At 40.9% G+C, this 14,736-nt stretch overlaps 1 long non-coding RNA gene across 3 annotated transcripts in view; it reads left to right on the plus strand.

The window, feature by feature from the left end:
- The window catches only part of LOC139041407 (uncharacterized), a 43,438-nt gene extending 35,147 nt beyond the window's left edge, over positions 1-8,291 (plus strand). For 2 of the 3 annotated variants that reach the window (XR_011496482.1, XR_011496485.1), the window contains 2 exons: positions 61-122; positions 7,551-8,291. This is a non-coding gene — a long non-coding RNA (uncharacterized lncRNA). Of the gene's footprint in view, positions 1-60; positions 123-3,974; positions 4,644-7,550 lie in introns of those variants that run through there. The other variant, XR_011496483.1, reaches the window with a different exon arrangement.
- The last annotated feature ends 6,445 nt before the right edge of the window (positions 8,292-14,736 follow it).

Genomic DNA, 14,736 nt, shown 5'->3' on the forward strand with positions numbered 1-14,736 from the left:
GCTTGGTCCAGGCGGGAGCTTTCTTCTCAAGCCCTCATCACTAACAACACCCTCTTCTAGGTGTCCATACCCGACTCTGCATTCCAAGGGGCTCCTGAGCATCCTGGCTGTTACCATTTGTGGTGAGTCAGAGAGGGGCCCTGAACAAAATCTCAGAGAGCAGATGGTCATCACTCATGCCGGATGATTGACGAGCATTGTGCTGGCAACTTCTATCAGTGGTCCTCTGGACTACAACAGGAGGCACATAAGGGCCCTTACTTGGCTTTTATAAGGCTTCCTGGGACTGGAAACATATTGTGCTGATTCTGCTGGGAGCTTATGGTCTCTCACTTGTATGCTGCACTCCTTTCAAACGGTTCCTCCCAAACCTTCTCAATATATTTCTCCCCATCCTGTAAGTTCTTTTTAACTATTCTGCCTTTCACTGCCTCTACAGTTGTCTATCTTTTGCCAGCACATTTTGAATTCAAGACTCAAATACGCCACCTTTATTTTCTTGTGCTTGGTGCCTCTGTTCACTCAGAAGAGAGGGTGACTCATGTTTGGCTGCCTGGGTTGGGGGAAGGAAGAGGTAAAAGGCCTAAGTGAAGGAATTTGACTTTAACATACAACTTTGGAGCGGAAGAAGGGAGTAAGAAGAGCAGCGGATCATTCTCAATATCACCCTGCAACAGCAGTGTTCTCAGTAACTCCATACCACTTCTTAATTATAAATTATTCTATGAGACTAAGCATAACTATAGGTTTGATATTTTTCTTAGATATTTAAGAAGAAGGAAATTCACTAGTATTAATTTTCCCCCCACTGAATCCTATCGATGCCTGGCACTTTCAGGCCTCTGGGGGACCCAGTTTTAGAAATGAGGAACATGCAGTCACAAAGTATCTATTTTGAGTTCAGTATCATTAAATTCCCTCAATTAGTCCCAAACGAGGAGTCAGAACAGCTAGGCTCTGTTGCAGAGACAAATGACCCCAAACTTGAATTGGCTTATAATAACCAAGGTCTATTTCTCACATAGCTATACGCCCATGTGGGTCTGCTGCGGCTCTGGTCTGTATCATCTTCATTCCAGTGTCCCCACTGACAGAGCAGCCACTATCTGGAACATTGCTAACTAGAGGAAGGAGATAGCAGAGTAAACCACACACTGGCTCTTTGCCTTGCCCAGAAGTGACACACATTACTTCCACCTATATTTCATTGGTCAAAGCAAATCACACAGCCATGCCCACATTCACAGGGTGGGGATGTATAATCCTCTCATGGGGAAGGGCACTACAGTGAGGGGCCCTGAATTTGAGGGACAATAAATACATCAACTACAGGACCAGAACCAGCAAACCTCCCTACAAATCATTGGCCCTTGTGTGGGACCCAAGTCACCAAGGCATACTTTCTCTTCCCCTCAAATGATCTTCTTTGAGATCATTTGGGTCTTTTTGTACTGTGACCACATCTCCTGATCAAAGACATTTCATTCTACCCCACCATCTTTCTCTAACTTTGGAGCTTAGAATGTAGGGATTGCGGTCTTAGAATTTTCCCTGTGAGAAGGTCCTAGCCTCCTTATGCAAATTGGCCTCCTCTCTCCTTGGCAATGGGTACAGCATTCTGTTGACTGCCTGTTCTGCTCCCTACTCAGAGGCAATGTCAAGAGCAGGGCAGCCATCTCAGCAATGACCCACCCAGCTAGCTCCAATCCCAGGCCAAGTCATGGAGGGCACCAGAAGTTTGAGCCACCATTTTTTCCCTGTTCGTGATTTCCTCCCTACGGTGATGTTGACTAGTTATAGAATAAGTACCACGTTTTTGGATATAAAACCATATGATGAATTAACTAGTCTTGGCTGGAGAATAAGTCGATAGCACTCAAGAAATTCTCTCAAACATACATGCTTGCGTTTATGTATTTATTCTAAATCTAAAACCTTTCCTTTCTTTGATTGCTATGTCAATTAAGATCGTATTCACCTGCAAATAACAGAAAGCCCCCCCAAAATGGTGACTTAAATAACTAGGTATTTAATGGAGTATTTTTTGTTCATGTAACATGACATTCTAAGTTAAGCAGAGTGGGTACTGAAACTCAACGATGCTATCAAAAACCCAGAATTCTTCTCTTTTCGTGTTTCTCTATCTTTAACGTAATGATTTTCATGTCCGTGTTTGTTAGTTGATGGTCCTTCAGTGGTTGCTGCCTCTCCAAGTCTCACGATCACATCCAAGAAGGAAAAGAGCAGGGACAATGAGCAAGGGGCTTTCTCCTCAGGAGGTTTTGCGTTTTTATTCAGGAAGTGACACACTAGGGGCCCCCCTCTAAGGTCCTATAAGAAGTGGCCTCTCAGATGGGCTGGTGGGCATGTGGAGTAATGGTGGTAGAGCAGGGCTGGGCATGGGGAAGGACTGGGCCAGCCCTGAGCCTGCTTTCCCTCTCTCCCCCTGCTGCGCTTTGTAGTGTGGACTGTGGTGGGGCTGGCAGAGGGGCACTGGGGTCGGTGCTGCCCGGAACCCCTACTACATTGAGTCTCAGGCCCGGGATCCACAGCCTGACGAGGGCTGAAGTGGGGCCTGGTAACTGGGGAGTTAACCACACCCAAGGACCCAGCCAGGCCAGCCCCCCAGGGACCATCAGAACAGAGAGCAAGCCTGGCTGGCCACAGTGGAGCCACAAGCAGGGAGGGCCAAGCATGGATCAGAAGCCTTTCTTCCTCCTCCAGTATGAGGCCTTATAAAATCTCATCCACCGGCTGCCATTTTTGAGAGAAAGGGGAGGAAAGCTGTAATCTGATCCTGAGTCACAAATCGAATGAATTCACCCCAAAGGGGACTACTGACAACAAAAGAGACTTAAATCTTACCCATAGGTAGATTAGAGCTTGGCTCCCCCCATTCATGCCCTCCTCTACCCCCTACAGCCTGTGACTCCATGGGGGCCTGTTGAAGAGAGTCAAACTTAAGGAAGCTACATTTTCTTTGCACATCTGAACATAGTATGGGTGCACATTGGACCCTGGTAACTCTCATAATATCAACAGCAGTGGATTTTTAAAGATGAGAAATCTATGTATTTGCTGCCAATCCTGTGACAGGAAGGTGTGGTACACATAACATCATGTCTTGAAGCACTTTGCTAAAACAATAGTGTTTACTTACTGGGTACAAGAGTATAATTTTTTGTGGCCCTAACGTGAATTCATAAGTGGTGATTGTTTCTGCTTGGAATCAAAACAAAAAATGTATTCCCTTTATTGTTATTTTGGATACATCTGTGGTCCAGTTGCAACATCTGGAACCTGTTGAGTCTAGCTCTTTTTACAAACAAAAAGAATTCTAATATTAATTTTGTTTTTTAAAGAGATGGATATTTCCTTAAACTGGAATTGTTTGATATAAAATGTTCAGAGTGTTACGAAAAAAACAAATTTGTCTAATTTGTGGCTTGAAACAAAAGCTTTTGTGATACTGGATTCTGGGGGAATTTTGTTTTTACTTGTCAGACTTTGCACAAATGCCCATTAAATATTTGAATGATCTGTTAACAAAGTAGCATTTCTTTTAAACAATGAGCAGAACTGTCAAGAAAACTCAAATGATTTTAGACTTAAAACATAGCCAAGCAGTCTTTTGTTCATTTTTAAATCATGTTTTAAATTAAATACGAATTTTTATAAAATTTTTTAAGGGAAAACTTATAATTTGGCATCACTTGTGCTTAAAACTATTCTCCCTTTGTGCTTAAAATTGTTTTAAACTTTCCTATGAGATTAATATTATTCTAAGTTAAAAGGAAATCAAAATCCAAATTTTCACTATACAGTTACAGCCAAAGTTGGTGTCTCAAATGCTAAAGTTTATTTTTAGTATACCCTTAGACAAAAGAAGGAAATTAAGAAACATGTACTAAATGGCCAAATATATTTTTTCCTGATTGCCTCTTTTGAAATCAACTTTTTTTTTTTTTTTTCAGATTCTGAAAGTAATTCATGTCCTGTGTGGAAAACTTGAAAGATTTAAGTTAGTATGATGAAGATAGACCTATAGTATTACCTCTTAGAGATAACACAACTACTGTTTTGATATTGGAGTATATCTCTGAAAACTCTATGAACAGCAGTAGAGCATCACCTGATAAAGCACTGGACGACCGATGTAGGGATGGAGCAAAAAGATGGGGCAGGGTTCCGCTGTATTGTACCCTGGGTCCCTAGGAGCTGGAATCAACTCCACAGCACTAATGACAACTAGCTCTTTATTCTTTTGTCAATTTGCTATGATTTAAGAGATTTTAAATATATCAAACCAGCAATTTGGAAGTGTATTTTACTAATCTGATGGATAACATATTACCATGTTTCTCTTTTTATCTGCTTCTGGGACAGTTAAAAAATATTGACTGAAAAAGAGGAGCAATCAAACAATCATTCAACAAGTATTATGGGAGCTCATCATACCTTGTGGTAAATACTAGTCTAAGAAGTATGGGAAATAAAGTATATAGTTGATTTTTGTCTCAAGGAATTACAGGTTATGTGCAAGATGACACTAACATGCATGAAACCATTAAAAAACAAAATAGGACAGTAAATATTATAATAGCTATTATTTTAGTGATTATTAATTGGACAATTTAAGTGAGTTTGTGGCTTAATCAGGGCTCCTTTGATTTTAAGAAACAGAAATCCACTAAAAGGAGACTTCGCTGTAAAGATGTAGAGGGAAGGTACCAAGCCACTGGAATCAGAAACTACTGATTCTTGAGCTCCTAATTCAAATTCTAATGGGAGAGAATCTGATTGATTCAATTTAGGTCAATGTTCACTCCCATACAATCAGTTGTTGCCAGAAGAAAGAGGTCATGTGGCATCTCAAGTTGCCCAAAGGGCAGACATGGTTGACATCTACATTATAGCTATCCTCTCTTCTTCCTTGACGATAGAACCCACTTCTGGTTTCAGGCAGGAATGTGCCCAAGCCCAGAGCATGAACCACGACTAGTCCAGGCTAGTTATTATAAATGCATTTCCCTTTTGCCAGATATGCACCCAGGCTCCCTTTAAGCTGGAAGTGGATACATCACACAGTTCTGGCCAATGAGATATAAAAGGAAGTCTATTAGGAAAGATTTTCCTCCCCGAAAAAAGAGAGATGTAAAAAGAGAGTCCCTTCCTTCCGAACTCTTGACTCTGAGGGTTAAGTCAGGTTTTATGATACTAATCAAAGAAGCCAAGAGGTGTTAATTCAGAGTCCCGATATCGTTAAGCCTCAACACCAATGCTGGAACTGCTTACATCTAGATTTCACATTATCTTAGGTTTTTTTTTTAAATCAGTATTATTTAATCACTTTTAATCAGGCATTCTGTTACCTATATTCAAAAAGCATCCAAAATGGTAGGTATCTCTTCTGGGGCTGTGATAGGAGAAGGTTTTTTCAAGGGGGTATGAGGACAGGAAGGAAATTATTGGCATATCTGGTGTAGTTTTTATGGGCCAGGCATGGTGTTAAGCAACCAGCCCTGGTAGTCTAGTGGTTAAGATTCGGCCTTCTCATCACCACAGGTCGGGTTCTTTTCCCAGCCAGGGAACCACACCATCCATCTGCCAGTTGACATACTGTAGTGGCTGCATGTTACTGTGATGCTGAAAGCTATGCCACCGGTATTTCAAATGCCAGCAGGGTAACCCATGGTGGACAGATTTCAGCAGAGCTTCCAGACTAAGACAGACTAGGAAGAAGGACCTGGCCACCTGCTTCTGAAAATATTGGCCATGAAAACCCTGTGATTAGCAGCAGAGCACTGTCTGATAGAGCGCTGGAAGGTGAGAGGATGGTACAAAAAGACCAGGCAGGGTTCACTCTGCTGTACACAGGGTGACTAGGAGTCAGAATCAATTCAATGGCACTAATAACAAATGGTGTTAAGCATCATAGACCCATCCTTTCACCTATCCTATCCTTCCACTGATCCTCTAAGGTAGAACAGTATTACCCTCTCACATTTATGGATGAGAAAATGGAGCTTCAGAGAGGGTAAGTAGCTCGCCCAGTGTCAGTAAGTGCTAGAGACAATGCAAACTCAATGCACATAGAAAGATTTGCTATACTCCTTACCCAATTTCACAAGTGTTGCCATCCAAAATTGCACATTACATACCTTGGGCACTGAAATGGCTATGAGAGAGGAAGATAAAGGTAGAATAGACAGAAAACTTCACAGAGAAGGGGAAACTTGCCTAGACCATCAAGAATAGATAGGATTCAGAAAAGAAAAGGAAAGCTGAAAGGGCATTCTAAATGGAAGGAATACAGAAGGCAGAATGCAAAGGGAATGTTGATGAGACAGTCTATGATTAGGGTTATGTAGCGTGTGGTCATATACAAAAGGGTTCTAAGAGCCAGGCTGAAAAGGTTAACTTTAATGAGATAAAGCTGGAACTAGGGAACTGTGGAAGGTTTGTGAGCAGAGCAAAAGAGCAATATATTGACAGTAGTGTTTGAAGAAGATTTAGCTGGTATGGGTTCTACTCATACAGCTATTGGAATCATCCAGGCACAAAATGAAGAGAATACGACCTGATTTCTTTTTTAACCAAGGGTATGTCCTACGGTCTAAAAGAAAGTGGTGGGAATAGAAAGGAAGATCTATTAGAGAATCAATTTAGAAGAAAACAAATAGAACTTGTTGACTGACCAGATATGGGAAATGACAAAAGAACATTTCCTTCAACTATCTTTCTTTCTTTCTTTCTTTTAAGAATGTGGATTCCCTTCTTTTCGGATGTCTTTTCTCTCTTTAGTCTATGATCTTCTTTCAACTTGTGTTGTTCTCCTGTCCTCTCACTTCCTTTCCCGTGTTCAGGCTGGCTGAAGTACTTGCTGCAGCTTCACGAAACAAAGTGTTTGCCAAAAGGGAAGCCTTGGTGGTTCTGAAACTATAGACAGATTCTTTTTCAGCCAATTCTACACAGGACACAGGAAAAATCCTCAGTGGGGAAAAGGAAACATCTTAGCATCTCCCTTTTGGGGTGAGCAGAGATTAACTGATGTTTGTGTTAATCAAGTTGTTTCCAGAGCTTTTCTGCTAAGCTCTAAATGCTGGCCCCGTGAATGCTGTATTTATTCATCTGATGTCTCACCTCTTTTTTCTACACATATGCTCACTCTAAATTGAGGGGCCCAGGGGCAAGAACACAACTTGAAGAGTTGTTGGACCTGAGCACATTGTTGCCCTCAGTAGATTTCTTTGAGATTGTCACATTGCCTTAAAAAACTACAAAATATAGAAAGCTCTTTAGAAAGCACACCTCCTAGAAAGCATAGTTCTCCTTCTCTTTGGCAATTCCTTAGGTTCCTAAAAAATGTTTTTTGAAAGTGATTGACTGGTTTAAAGAAGAGCTCTTATCTGGTTTGTTAGGAGGACATCCAGGAAAGAGTTGATGTTCAAAGGCAATAAAAGGTTCAACAGTTGGTGTTTATACCAGAGATTTCCTTTTCTCTTTTGCTCGTGGCTTACATCTCTCTTTTTTTTTTTTTTTTGAGGAAGATCAGCCCTGAGCTAACATCTGCTGCCAATCTGCCACCAATCCTCCTCTTTTTGCTGAGGAAGCTTGGCCCTGAGGTAACATCTGTGTCCATCTTCCTCTATTTTCTATGTGGGATGCCTGCCACAACATGGCTTGGTAAGCAGTGCATAGGCCCACGCCCGGGATCTGAACCCACAAACCCTAAGCCACCAAAGCAGAGTGCACAAACTCAACCACTACGCCACAGGGCCTGCCCCTCGTGGCTTACATCTTTTCAGTTTAGGGAAAGAAATTCCTAGAAATGAATGTAACTCTAGTTCATTGCACTGGACCAGAACTTCAAGGAGGCGCCAGTGCCACTGCACCCTTTGCCCAAGAGGCTGAGGAGGAAAAGAAAGAAAGAAGCCAGACTCCCACAAAATAGTATGAAAAAGACAAGCAACCCCAAAGAAAAATGGCCAAAGGCTATGAACAGGCCCTTCACAGAAGAGGAACCTGAACAGTCAACAAACAGTAAGAAGAGGCTCAACTGCAGGAGCAATCAGGGAAATGCAAAGTGAAATGAAAACGAGATGCCAGGGGCTGGCCCCATGGCTGAGTCGTTAAGTTTGCAGGCTCTGCTGCATGCGGCCCAGGGTTTCGTCGGTTCAAATCCTGTGCGCGGACATGGCACCGCTCATCGAGCCATGCTGAGGCAGTGTCCCACACACCACAACTAGAAGGACCCACAACTAAGAATGTACAACTATGTACCAGGGGGCTTTGGGGAGAAAAAGGAAAAAAATAAAAAATCTTATTAAAAAAAATGAGATGCCATTTCTTGCTCATCAAGTTGGCAAAGTGTGATAATAATATTGGCAAGTGAATACATAAATGGGACTCTCACTCACAGATGTACATTGCTACATATTGGCACAGCACTTTAAAAGGCAGTTTCATGCTATCTATTAAAATTTGAAATGTACATATCCCATGACCCGGAAATTATACCTCTTAGCGTTCACTGCAGAAAAATACTCATGTGGCTCCAATTAGACAGGTTCACTGTATGTAATTTCTAGCAATGAAAAAGTGAAAACGGCCTAAATGTCCATTGATCAAGGAATGGTTAAATAACTATGGTATATCCATATACGTAAAATTATGCCACAGTTAAAAGGAATTAAGTAGATCTATACAGTGAAATTAGAAGTCTCTGAGTCAGACTGCATACAGTATGATACCTTTTGTGTTAAAAATATACAATAAAGTATTATATATTCTAAATATATATATGCTCTATAAGTACAAATATATAACACAAGTACATATTTTCTACAGGTATACTAAAAAAGAAGTAAATATTTTCCATTAATACAAGTAATTTCTATAAGTAAAAATACTAAATATTTTATATAAGTATACACAAAGGAATGCCTAGAAAAAGACCTGAAAGGATTCATATCAAACTACTAATAGAAGTTGCCTCTGGGGAGGGATCTGGGATGCCTAATTGGAGGTCAAAAGGGAACTTAAACCCTACATTTAACGCTTTTAACTATTTTAAGAAAGGGAAATATTCACGTATTTTCAAAAAGGCATAAAGACAAGAAAAAAATTAAACACAGAAAGAATAAAACTATGGAAATGGAGGTACGAGTGACTAGGCGTGAGGTAAGGAAGACGAGTGAGTTCTGCCAGTTTTTTCTCCCTGCTTCTCCACTAGTGTTAAACAGCTTCTGCTTCTCTGATACGCAGCCTGCTCAGTGATGCCTCTTGACTCAGAGAAAGCAGTTTCAAAGTGATTGCAGAGAGGATATGTGTGTGTAGGGCACCAGCAGCGTGGGCCAAGGCCCGAGGTGGTCAAACACTTTAGATTTGATCCCAGTGCTTGGGAAAAGGACTAGAAGATTCTCTGACAGGCACAATTCTGCAGGAAATTCACAATTCTGAAGGACATTTCTTCTTTGTTAAGCAGGTAGCCTCCTCAGGGGCCGATGGTGTTGGAACAATTCACTGGTATAGGATGGTTTGGGTGTAGATTTGGGGGTTTCGCTTCATTTTGATGGAGCATCTGAAGTCCTGATAGTAACTCTACTTATTAAGATAGGTCAGTCAGAAATAACTGAAAACTTTTCTTTTAATGAGGAAAGACTCATAGCCTCCCTATTTACGTGGCTACCCTCAGGAAAACCAGCGATTTAATACCTAACATTGTCCCACTACCTTAGCCCTTTCTTCCTCCATGTAGTTTGCTAATGCAGCATGATGGTTAAGAACTCGGACTCAGAAGCCTGAGTGGGTTAAAAATTGCCATTCTGGTATTTACCAACTGTGCCATCTCAGCCAAGTTATTTGACCTCTCTGTGCTGCTTTTTCCTTCTCTATAAAACAGGGATAAAAATAGTACCTATTATTGTTAGAAAGATTAGATGAACAGTAAAATGGTTAGAATAGTGCCTGGTACATAGTAAACACCATAGCAGTGATTACTGTCATTATTGCTACTTTTAATAAGTCAATCATTTTTCACAGTCATCTGTTTAGGCAGGTCTTACAAAGCCATCGTGAAGATTAGGTCAGCTTGGTTCAGACCAACCCAAAATTCAAGCAACCTGCTTAGGGGATTGTGTTGAATGAATAAATTATTATGTAGGTACTAGGATTAAAGGTGAACAAGCAGGGCTTAAGCAACACTGCTCAGAGGACAGACATCTCTGTGAGTATGCACAAGTGCACTCGAGATGTGTGTTGTTATGCTGGGCAATGTGAATTCAGGTCCAATGGGAGCTGAGGCGCTCAGTTCCTTGAGATTTAAATGAAATTGGCTCAAACTCCAGCCCACATGCAATGGGAATAGCACCCTTAGCTCTTCCTATCTCTTTGGGAATTCTGAGAGTATGATTTGTGCTTTTCCAGGTCACTTGTGGCTCCAAGGTTCTCTGTTCCTGCTGCATTTGATCTGCGGATCACCTTGCTGCTCAGCATACAGTCTTTATCTATACCATGTTGCTACAAAGAGGGAAAAGAGACCCTTTCCTTGACATGCCTCACAAAACAACACTGGCACAAAGCTTTTGTGTATGCAATAGAACCTTACTAAGGGTCACAAGCAATAGAGGGCTATTATGTTATGGAGTCACAGAGTGAAGAGCCATAAATCTTTCAGCTGTTAACCCTCTTCTTAAAAGTACTTTGGCTGACCTCACTCATCACCTAGTCAATCAAGGTTCTTTGTTGCAAGCAATAGCCACAGAAGTTTTGGCTGATTTAAGCAGGAGGGGAATCTTGAAAAGGACTGAAGAACCAGGTTGGAAGTCTGTGTCTCCAGGAATGATACATGGAATCATGCTGCAGAACTGGTCCAGTGAAGAAGCTCCAGCTGCCACCACTGGGCACTGAATCACATCACAGCTTGCACGACGGACAGCAGTGGGCAGTGCTGCTCTAACTGATGCCATGGCTGCTGCTGCTGTTGCCACTCTCTCCAGAATGTATTCTCCGCAGTCACTCGTTTGTGGCATCATTAGTCTTCTATTCAAAATTGAGGATGGGTGCATTTCAGCAGTGCTGTATAAATCACATGCCCAGGTCTAGCTGCAAGAGAGGCCGGGAAAGCAATCTCTCCCTGTAAGGTAAGGGATCCTTAAATCCAAGCATGCAAGTTCTTTATGGCAAATATTCTCTGTCAGGGCTTCCTAAATTTTAATGTGTTTGTGAGCTGTCTGGAGACCTTAACATGCAGATTCTGCTTCAGTAAGGCTAGGGTGAGGCCTGAGATTCCACAGCACCCAGGTGACGTGAAGCTGCTGCTCTGAGGACCAAACTTTGAGTAGGAAAGCTGTATAGCAAAGATTTTCAAATTTGATTGCATATTGGAGTAATTTGAGAAACTTTAAAAAAAAATACTGATGTCTGAGTCTCACCCTCAGCTGACTTAATTGGTCTGGGAATATGAACTTTTAAATGCCTCAGATGATTCCAATGTACTCAAATAGCATCTTTCAGTGCAGGTTCCAACTTCTTGTCTCCAAATTCCCAGATTTCAACATTTCCAGCCTTGCTTGGTTTCCCCCTTCAAATTCAATTACTCTCATTTATTATGTAGAACAATTTGACACTCCACTCCCTAGTTCCTTGGACCTAACTTTGCATATCCAAAGACTACACAAAGAATTCTCCCAATCCAGTATTTTCCAAAAGTATGTTCCCTGTTGCCCTGGGAGCTTGTGATCTGAACTGATCCGTGAACAAATATTGTTTTTAAATTTTAATAGTTATATATTTATGTTACTGTGCATTGCTAAAAAATGTAACACAATAAATATGATTTCATAAATACTATTGTTTAAGATGACAATGAGTCCGTTTTTTAAAATATTAGATAAATAATAATGTGGAGATTCAGAACAGATACAACAACAATCACAAAAATAGTCTGCAAATGAATGAAGTTTGGGAGTGCTTATACTAATTGTAAACCCTCTAAGCAAAGTCTTAGGCTTTCGGAGCACAAAAGCACTGGCAGAGGAGTTAAAAAACATTGGCCTTTCTTTCTTCTCCCTTCTCTACCAGTCTCTGGAGGCAAAACAGACATTTATCTCTAAATTGATGTGAATTATGCTACCAATCTTAACACACTGAAACGATTAGTCACTTTTGATCTTAAATAACAATTCTTTTTCTATTAAGTGAAGATTTTGTAAGATTTCAAGAAAACAACACAACCTTTGAAAAAGTCGTGATCTCAACAAAAATAGTTGTAAGAATTGCTTATGAAAGATGAAAGATGAAAATAGATGAATTCCTTAATCAGTTAATCTTTGACAAGAAAATGGGTGAAATTTTTTAGAGTGGTTGAAAACTAATCCACAAATCCAGAGAGTCCAAAAACTCCTAAGAAAGAGAAATTTTTAAAACTCTACACCTTGTCGCATCATTTTGAAGTTTCAGAACACCAAATAAAAATAGATGTCAACCAGTAATTAGATTGATAGATTTCTCAGTAGCAACGGAAACCAGAAGATAATGGAATAATATGTTCAATATTCCGAGAAAAAAAAGACAACGGTAAACCTAGAATTATATATCCAGTAGAATTATCTTCAACGAAAAAGGGCAAAATGAAAGTCTTTCAGGTGAGAAAAAACCTGGGAGTTTACCACATCATCCTCTCCTTAAAGGGAATTCTATAGAACTTATTTCAGGCGCAGGGGAAATAATCCAGAAGGAAGATCACAGATATGCAAAGAAATGGTAAGAAAATGTTTTTACACATGTGGGTGGGTCTAAAACTCATGGTCTAATTTATAGGAGGAATACAGAATAGAACTAAAGTAGTGAATAACAATGATAATAGCTTATAAAACGGGAGGCGATGTGCAGAGTTAAAACATCCCAAGCACTTTGAATTATTCAAGAGGACAGTAAAGATATTTATTAGTTCTAGACTTTTAAGTTTACATGTTAAAATAGAATAATCACCTTAAAATAGACATGGAATATATTACTCCAAATAAGGTGAGAGAAAAAGCAAAGACACACTCAATCCAAAATAAGCTGCTTCTGTAATTTTTGGGCATTTTAATTTTCTTTGTTGTCTGCCATTCTCATTCATGGTAAATAATGTTTTATAATTTTTCACCCTGAGCTTCTCTTTAAAGGGTCCTTTTCTTATGACAATCCCTTTCAGCCTTTTATGGAAGCATCCCTCCAGGTTGGTTTTATGTTTATTTCTGCCAGGCATTCCAAATGCACCTTGTCTGGGATCTTTTGGGGGAGGTGGTGGGGGTTGGGGGAATCAATTTCTAGATGTTGAGATTCTAACAACACACATGTGCTATAAATTTAAACTCCAAACTCTTGTGAAATGCAGGTCTAGGGTTTCAATATTTCATAGAGGTAAATAATTTTTTTCTTTTCATCCAGAAGTGGAACAACTTTCCTCGTCTGCTTGTCCACTGGGTGTTCGATATTTTCCCTCGTCTCCTCTTTTCCTGAGGACGAGGTCTTTCAGGGACAACGGCCTTTTGTAGTGTATTGAGTTCCAGCTCCCACCACCTACTCCAGACCCTCACCTCCTGCCCCTATACTTCCAGGCTTGAGTTCCAGAGACATCTTGCCCTCACCTGGGATGACTGACTATCCTTGTTTGCCTGGGACCTGGTTTCCAGGAATGCAGGGGTTTTTTAGTGCTAAAACCAGGAAAGTCCAGAGCAAACTAGTTTTTTGGGTCAAACTACACCCCAGCCCTCGCACTCAGGGCCAGAGAAGAACCAGTTCAACAAGTCACTGCTCTGGTTTTCAATTTATTTTAATTTCTAGCATCTTGGGATTTCTCTTCACTTCTTATAGGTTTAGCTGCATATCAAAAATAAAGTTAGTCATTATTTTATTCAGTAATGCTAAGTGTTGGTACTGATATACAGTATTCAGGTTACAAAGTCCACCATTTTGCCAACTCACAAAATAACCGTTTAATGCTTTCTATCAGTACAAAAGTGAAGTCTGAGGATAAAAGTCATAGCTAGTTACCTCCTGTGCCTAGAGGGTGCTGAAGTGGTTTCCAAAGTTGCATGATGTGCTCCACCAACTACCTCACAGCTCCCCTCGCTCTGGGCCCTGTTTCTCTGACCTTGAGAATGTTCTAGAATTCTCTAGGTAGGCCTAGCTGCTGCTTGTAAGGCCTAGAAGGTAAACTCTCCCACTTACAGTTTAAACTCCCTGAGGGAAGAAATGTTTGCCCGTTTTCTTCACTCCTCCATCTGCAGTACCTGGCAATCGCAGGCACTCAACAAACCTTTCTTGAAGGAATGAACATCCTGAACAGCAAATCGGGCTGCTCAGCTCCTATTTCTTCCACCTCAAACTTGACAGCAGGCGTCCAAGTTTCTGGACTTTTGATGTCTCCTTCCCTATTTTCCATAGACTTGTCTCTATTTTCTATTTCTGTAGGTATTTGATTTGGGGGCCGGCGATAGGGATAATTATGATTGGACTAATCCCGTGCATTCAGGACGCCATTTTGAAACTAGAGCCTAGACATATTAAGTTTTTTTTAACTTTAACATACATTTAAGTACGCATACTTATGTCAAGTGACCTTCAGTGGCACTGTCACGTTGGTGTGTCCGTGGACCTGTCTGTGTCTGGGCGACGCCTCCCGGGTGCATGCTGCCGGCCCACGCGCACCCCCTGTGCACCCCCTGAGCATCCCTGCCGGGGCGC

This window comes from Equus asinus, chromosome 21 (genome assembly GCF_041296235.1).
Source record: "Equus asinus isolate D_3611 breed Donkey chromosome 21, EquAss-T2T_v2, whole genome shotgun sequence".
Taxonomy (NCBI): Eukaryota; Metazoa; Chordata; class Mammalia; order Perissodactyla; family Equidae; genus Equus; species Equus asinus.